The sequence below is a fragment of the Petaurus breviceps genome, unplaced genomic scaffold, assembly GCF_028583685.1.
Source record: "Petaurus breviceps papuanus isolate PSGF00001 unplaced genomic scaffold, PetGlider_PUasm1.0 139, whole genome shotgun sequence".
NCBI lineage: Eukaryota > Metazoa > Chordata > Mammalia > Diprotodontia > Petauridae > Petaurus > Petaurus breviceps.
Genome location: NW_027185697.1, coordinates 19,554,623 through 19,561,315, shown reverse-complemented (window position 1 = coordinate 19,561,315; position 6,693 = coordinate 19,554,623).

The following is a 6,693-nucleotide window of genomic DNA, read 5'->3' as shown; positions in this document are numbered from 1 at the left end:
CTTTGTATTTGTATATAAGAAAATGATGATCTAACTCATGGGTGAGTAACCGTGGCCTCAAGGCCACATATGGCCCTCTAGGTCCTTAGGTGCAGCCCTCTGACTCGAAACTTCACAGAACAAATTATTTTTCTTAAGGGTATTTGTTCTATGAAGTTTAAATTCTGTTAAAAGTATGAAGTCAAGGGGCGGCCAAGTATCATAGTGAGTAAGAGCACCGGCTCCAGTGTTGAGAAGACCTGCAGATCGAATCCCGGGCTCAGACACTTAGCACCCACTCAGAAACACCTGGCCGTGTAACCTTGAGCAAGTTACTTAACCCCAATTGCTTAGGGGCGGCCAGATGGCTCAGCGAGTAAGAGCACTGCCTCCAGTGTCCGGATGACCTGGATCAAATCCGGGCTCAGATAATCAGCACCACACCCAGAAATAACTGGCCGTGTAACCTTGAGCAAGTTACTTAATCCTGATTGCTTATAAATAAATTAAAAATAAAAAAAAAATTATAAAAAAGTATGAAGTCAAAAGTCCTCAAACCTAGAGGGCAACATGCCCACCCCTAATCTAACTCTTTAAAATGTTATAATTATTAAGGTAGTTAGAAAGAGTCTACATAGAGACGGGGTGCATTTCTGAATTGTTCACGTAGGAATTATCTCAGAAAAATAGGAGTGAGAAAGAGTGATGCCTGAGCAGAAGGAGGAAGAGAAAAGAAAAATGAGGATTTATTACAATTATCTCACATTAAATAAGTATGCAAGGAAGAGTATTTACACTAAAGGGGAAAATAGGGTGATTGGACAACAGAATGTATATGACGGACAAGAGGTAGTGAGGAATTAAATATAATACATAGACCTAGAGGATGGTGTTGCCTTCCACACTAACAGGAAAAAATAGGAGGGAGGGAGGATTTTAATTTTTTCTTTCTTTTTTTATTTTTACATCATTCATTTCCACAAGATTTTGAGTGACAAATTTTCTTCCCAATTTTCCCTACCCACCATCCCAAAATAGCATTCCCACTGAATATCCACACCCCCAATCTGGTATCTCCAATATCTTCCTCCTTTTCCCCTTTGACTTTCCAGTAGGGCATGGGGGATCACTTTGCCCCAGTACCTGTATAACTCATTTAACAGTTACATGAAAAATATTCATTATAATGTATATGTGTATGTGTGTGCATATATGTGTGTATGTGTGTGTGTATTTATTTCTTTAACATTTGATTTTAAAATTTTGGAATCCAGATTCTTTCTCTTTCTCCCTCATCACCCACCCTCACTGTGAGGATAACCAATTCAATATAGGTTGTATATGTGTAACTATAGCTATGCAAAACATTTCCATAGTGGATATATTATGAAAGAATGCCTGAATATCCCTCCATCCTATCCCATCCCCTACTTGTTCTATTCTCTGGTTTGAACCTGTCCCATTTCAAAAGTGGGTGCTGCCAACTTCCCTCCCCCCCCAACTCCCATCCCTTCCATTATCCCCCATCTCTTCCCCTTTCCCTCTACTTTCTTGTATGGTGAGATACCCTACTTACTGCATATGTGATTCCCTCCCTAAGCCAAATTCAATGAGAAGAAGGTTGGCTCATTCCCTTTTGCCTTCCTGTTCTTCCCCTCCATTGTAACAATATTCTCTTGCCCCTTCCATATGAGATAATTTACTGTGTTCTGTCTCTCCCCATCTCCTCTCATTATATAACTCTCTCACCTCTTAATTTCATCTTTTAAGTATCATCCCCTCCTATTCAATTGGTACTATGCCTTCTGTCTATGTATACCTGTAGACATATATACACACACTGACATATGTATTCATATGCTCATATAACCTCCAATATAGACATATATGTATGTATACATATGCACACATATACATAGATACACCCACTATATATATTTATACACACACATTTCTATTCCCTTCATCTATTCTCATACTGAGAAAAGTTTCATAAGTTACAATTATCATTTTTCCATGTAGGAATATAAATAGTTCAACTTTGATAAGTTCCTTATGATTTCTTTTCCCTGTTTACTTTCTCAAGTTTCTCTTGCTTCTTGTATCTGAATGTCAAATTTTCTATTCAACTCTGGTTTTTTTCACCAAGAATGCTTGAAAATCCTGTATTCCACTGAATGACCATATTTTCCTCTGGAACATGATACTCAGTTTTGCTGGGTAGGTGATTCTTGGTTTTAATCCCAGCTCCTTTGACCTCTGGAATATCATATTCTAAGCCCTTTGATCCCTCAATGTAGAAGCTACCAGGTCCTGAGTTATCATGATTGTGTTACCACAATATTGAAATTCTTTCTTCCTGGCTGCTTGTAATATTTTCTCCTTGATCTGGGAACTCTGGAACCTGGCTATAATATTCCTAGGATTTTACTTTGGGGGGGGGGATCATTTTCAGGAGGTGATAGGTGGATTTTTCAACCTCTATTTTGCCCTCTGGATCTAAAATATCAGGGCAATTTTCCTTGAGAATTTCTTGAAGGATGATTTCTAGATTTTTTTTTATCATGGCTTTCAGGTAGTCCAATAATTTTTAAATTATCTCTCCTGCATCTATTTTCCAGGTTAGTGTTTTTTTCCAATGAGATATTTCACATTGCCTTCTATTTTTTTTTAAATTTGTTTGGATATGTTTAATAGTATTTTGATTTCTCATAAAGTTACTAGCTTCCATTTGCTCTAATCTAATTTTGAAGGAATAATTGTCTTCAGTGAGCTTTTGAGAATCATTTTCCATCTGGCAAATTTGGCTTCTTAAGGCTTTGTTCTCATTGCCTGTTTTAAACTCTTCTACTATCTGAGTTAGTCTATTTTTAAGGTGTTATTTTCTTCAGTGAGGTTGTTGACACCCAATCCATAATTTTCTTCCATCATTCTCATTTCTTTTAGCAAGTTTTCCTCCACTTCTCTTATTTGATTTTGAAAATCCTTTTTAAGCTCCTCTATAGCCTATAACCAGCTCATACTTTTCTTGGAAGCTTTTGGTGCAGGGGTTCTAACTTCATTGTCTTTCTCCTGTTCCATGCTTTGATCCTTTATGTCTACAAAATAGGAGTGTAAAGTTGGATTGCTCTGTTTGCTTCACTTCCTTTGCTTTTTCATGTTGCCACTCAATTACTTGACTTTTGAGACTTTTTTCCACAGTAGAACTCTCCTGCCAGAAATGGGAGCTTTATCCTAAATTCTTTGGTTTTCACAGATGCTGGAGGTACTAGTTGGGTGAATTCTCTGAAGCCTTCACACACTCTGGCAGACTGCTCACACACCCCAGGACCTCCACCCTAGACAACAATTCAGATCCAAGCAGGTTAAAGCAGGAGCAATTATCCCTCAGATTGGTTGCCTCATCCCCCTACAATCTGCAGACCAAGAACTCTGAAACAGCCACGTGGCAGTGGCTACACAGCTGCTGTGCCTCAGCCACTTCCTACCCCACAGGCAAAGGCCGGATCACACTTCTGAATTCCCAGGTCCCAAAGTCTACACTGCACTGACTTCTGACTTTGTCCTTGGCATGTGTGGGTTGATAGTTCTGGAAACTGCCACAGATGCTGGTGGTCTGAAATCCCTCCAGCCAACAGCTGATCTGGCTAACGAGAGGCTAGAACCTCAGGCTCCAGTGGGGCTGCACTCAGCTGCCAGTACACTGCTCTCAATGCTTAATGCTGGCCTGCCAAGTTGTCCTCAGTGGGAGTTTAGCTTCTCTGTGTCATTTTGTGGGTTCTGTAGCTCCAAAGTTTGTCTAGAGTCAATTTTTACATGAATTAGAGGAGGTGGGAGACAGAAGTGGGCAGAAATTCTGTTTCTACTCAGCCATCTTGGGGAGGTAGGATTTTAGAAGAAAGTTAATAATTTTTTTTTTGCACATGTTGAGTTTAATATTTCTACTGAACATCAAGTCCACAATGTCTGAAAGAATGTTAGAGATGTGTGGTTGAAGGTCAACAGTGAGAGGACAGATAGATTTGAAAAAAAAAACATTTTCAGAGAAATAGTAATACAATTTGTAGGAGCTAATAAGATAATAATAATAAGTTAAGTAATATAAAGTGAGAAAAAAGGAGGGGCCAGGCCAGAATTAAACAGAAATTTATAGCAGAAAATATGAACTGTTAACAATGCAGTTTGACTCAATCCTGGGAAAATTATAAAATGAATCATTATAAATATGATTTATCAAATGTAAAAGGTAAATCAATGATTTCAAAAAGTCCATGAAGCTTACAAATTAACAAGTCATGGGGGGGGGGGGGTGCGAAGGCCGGTGAGGTGGCAAAGTGAGTAAAGTATGGTAATAATAATGTAATTTAAAGATTCCCCTGTATTGGCTTGGTTTTTGGTTTGATTGTGTTAAATCCCAGAGCTTGTTAATCCCACTTGTGGGATGGACTTGTGTAATATAATGCCAAGGAAAGGCAAATTCCCAAGGTTCAGAATACCAGCATAGGTGCTCTCCATTTTAATCAGTGACAAACCAAGAACAGAGAAGATCAAAACATGACATCATTCCAAATACAGCATTTACTAAGCGTGATTAAATAATCTCCAAGTACTACCCCACCCCAGGACCTTCCAATCATTCAATCAATTACAAGGTCCCTGTTCTAAATACTACTCCACCCCTAGGCTGTACCTTCATTTGGTCCATCACAAAACCCCTCTTCTCAAATGGAGTTTAGTTTCCAAACATAAGTAAAGTACATTCATTTGTTTAACCACAGAACACAAAAAGGTCAAAAGTCCCCCACCCCTGGATCACAATTGAATCTACCCCAGAGTTACATCAAGTTTAAGCACAGCACTTAATACCCAAATGGAGGTCTTTTCTTCATCTTGACAGGAGGCCAGTTTTCAGCAATCTTAGTTCCTGGGGAGACAAGGCTTAGCAAGGCCACAAGATACATTGCCAGTCCCTTCATTAATTCATCCTCTGTCTGTAGAACAGTCCTAGAACCCCTGAAAACATTAGCAAAACCCTCTCCCAGGATTTCTGTAAACATACAACATGAAAATCCTTCTTCAGGGCTTCTGAACCAACAGAAAGGTTCCCAGACCCCTGCAACAACAGCACTGTCCTTCACCAGTGGACAGTATTCATTCTGTCTGCAGGACAGTCTCAGGAGCTCTTCGCCAACAGCCAGGTTCCACGACTTCTTCAACAAAAGGACTGTCTTTCACCAGTGGACAAATCTGGCAAAACAACATCAAAACAGACAGATAAAGTACCAGCCAAACAGCCATGTCTCCTCAGTCCTTGGCAGCTCCGGAGGCAAGTCTCAAAATCCAGGACTATTCAAAGTGTCCCTCCGCAATCCTCTCAGTCTCTCTCTGCCTCCACGAGGGTGCTGCTTCCAAAAAGTTCTTCTGCCTCTCTCTTGTCTCTCCAAATCTAAGTCACCAGCTCCTCCCAGTTCAGGACTTTCTTTTCACATCAACAAGTCCATCCCACAGGTGGGATTAACAAGCTCTGGGTTTTAACACAATCAATTTGAAAACCAAGCCAATACAAGGGAATCTTTAATTGCCATTACTATCACAATTTGTTGACATGAAAAGAGAGGGCTGGACTGGGAGGAGCTGGTGATGTAGATTTGGAGAGACACAAGAGAGAGGCAGAAGAATTTTTTGGAAGCAGCACCTTTGGAGGCAGAGAGAGTCTGAGAGGATTGCTGAGGGCCACTTTGAATTGCCCAGGACTTTTGAGACCTGCCACCTAGAGCTGCCAAAGACTGAGGAGACATGGCTGTTATGCTGGTACTTTCTCTTTCTGTTTTGATGTTGTTTTGCCAGATTTGTCCATTGGTGAAAGACAGTGCTGTTGTTGCAGAAGTCTGGAAACCTTTCTGCAGAACAGTCCTAGGACTCCTGAAAACATTAGCAAAACCCTCTTCTAGGATTTCTGTAAACATACAACAAGAAAATCCTTCTTCAGGGCTTCAGAACCAACAGCAAGGTTCCAAGAATTCTGCAACAGCACTGTCCTTCACCAGTGGACAGTATTCACTCTCTGTCTTCAGAACAGTCTCAAGAGCTCTGACCCAACAGAAAGATTCCCAGGATTCTGCAACAGCAGCACTGTCTTTTACCAATGGATAAATCTGGCAAAACAACATCAAAACAGAGAAAGTACCAGCATAACAGCCATGTCTCCTCAGTCTTTGGCAGCTCTGGGTGACAGGTGTCAAAAGTCCTGGGCAATTCATAGTGGCCCTCAGCAATCCTCTCAGTCTCTCTCTGCCTCCAAAGGTGCTGCTTCCAAAAAGTTCTTCTGCCTCTCTCTTGTGTCTCTCCAAATCTACGTCAACAGCTCCTCCCAGTACAGCCCTCTCTTTTCAAGTCAACAAGTCCATCCCACAAGTGGGATTAACAAGCTCTGGGTTTTAACACAATCAAACCAAAAACCAAGCCAACACAGAGGAATCTTTAAATTACATTACTATTACAAGTACTGGTTCTGGAGTCAGGAGGACCTGAGTTCAAATATGGCCTCAGACACTTGACACACTTACTAGCTATGAGAACTTGGGCAAGTCACTTAAGCCCAATTGTCCTGCCTTCCCCCCTCCAAAAAAAAAATTAAAAAGGACAAGTCATGGGAAACTAACCTTATTTCAGTTTTAGAGAGGATTACCTATACAGTAGATAACAGAAATTATC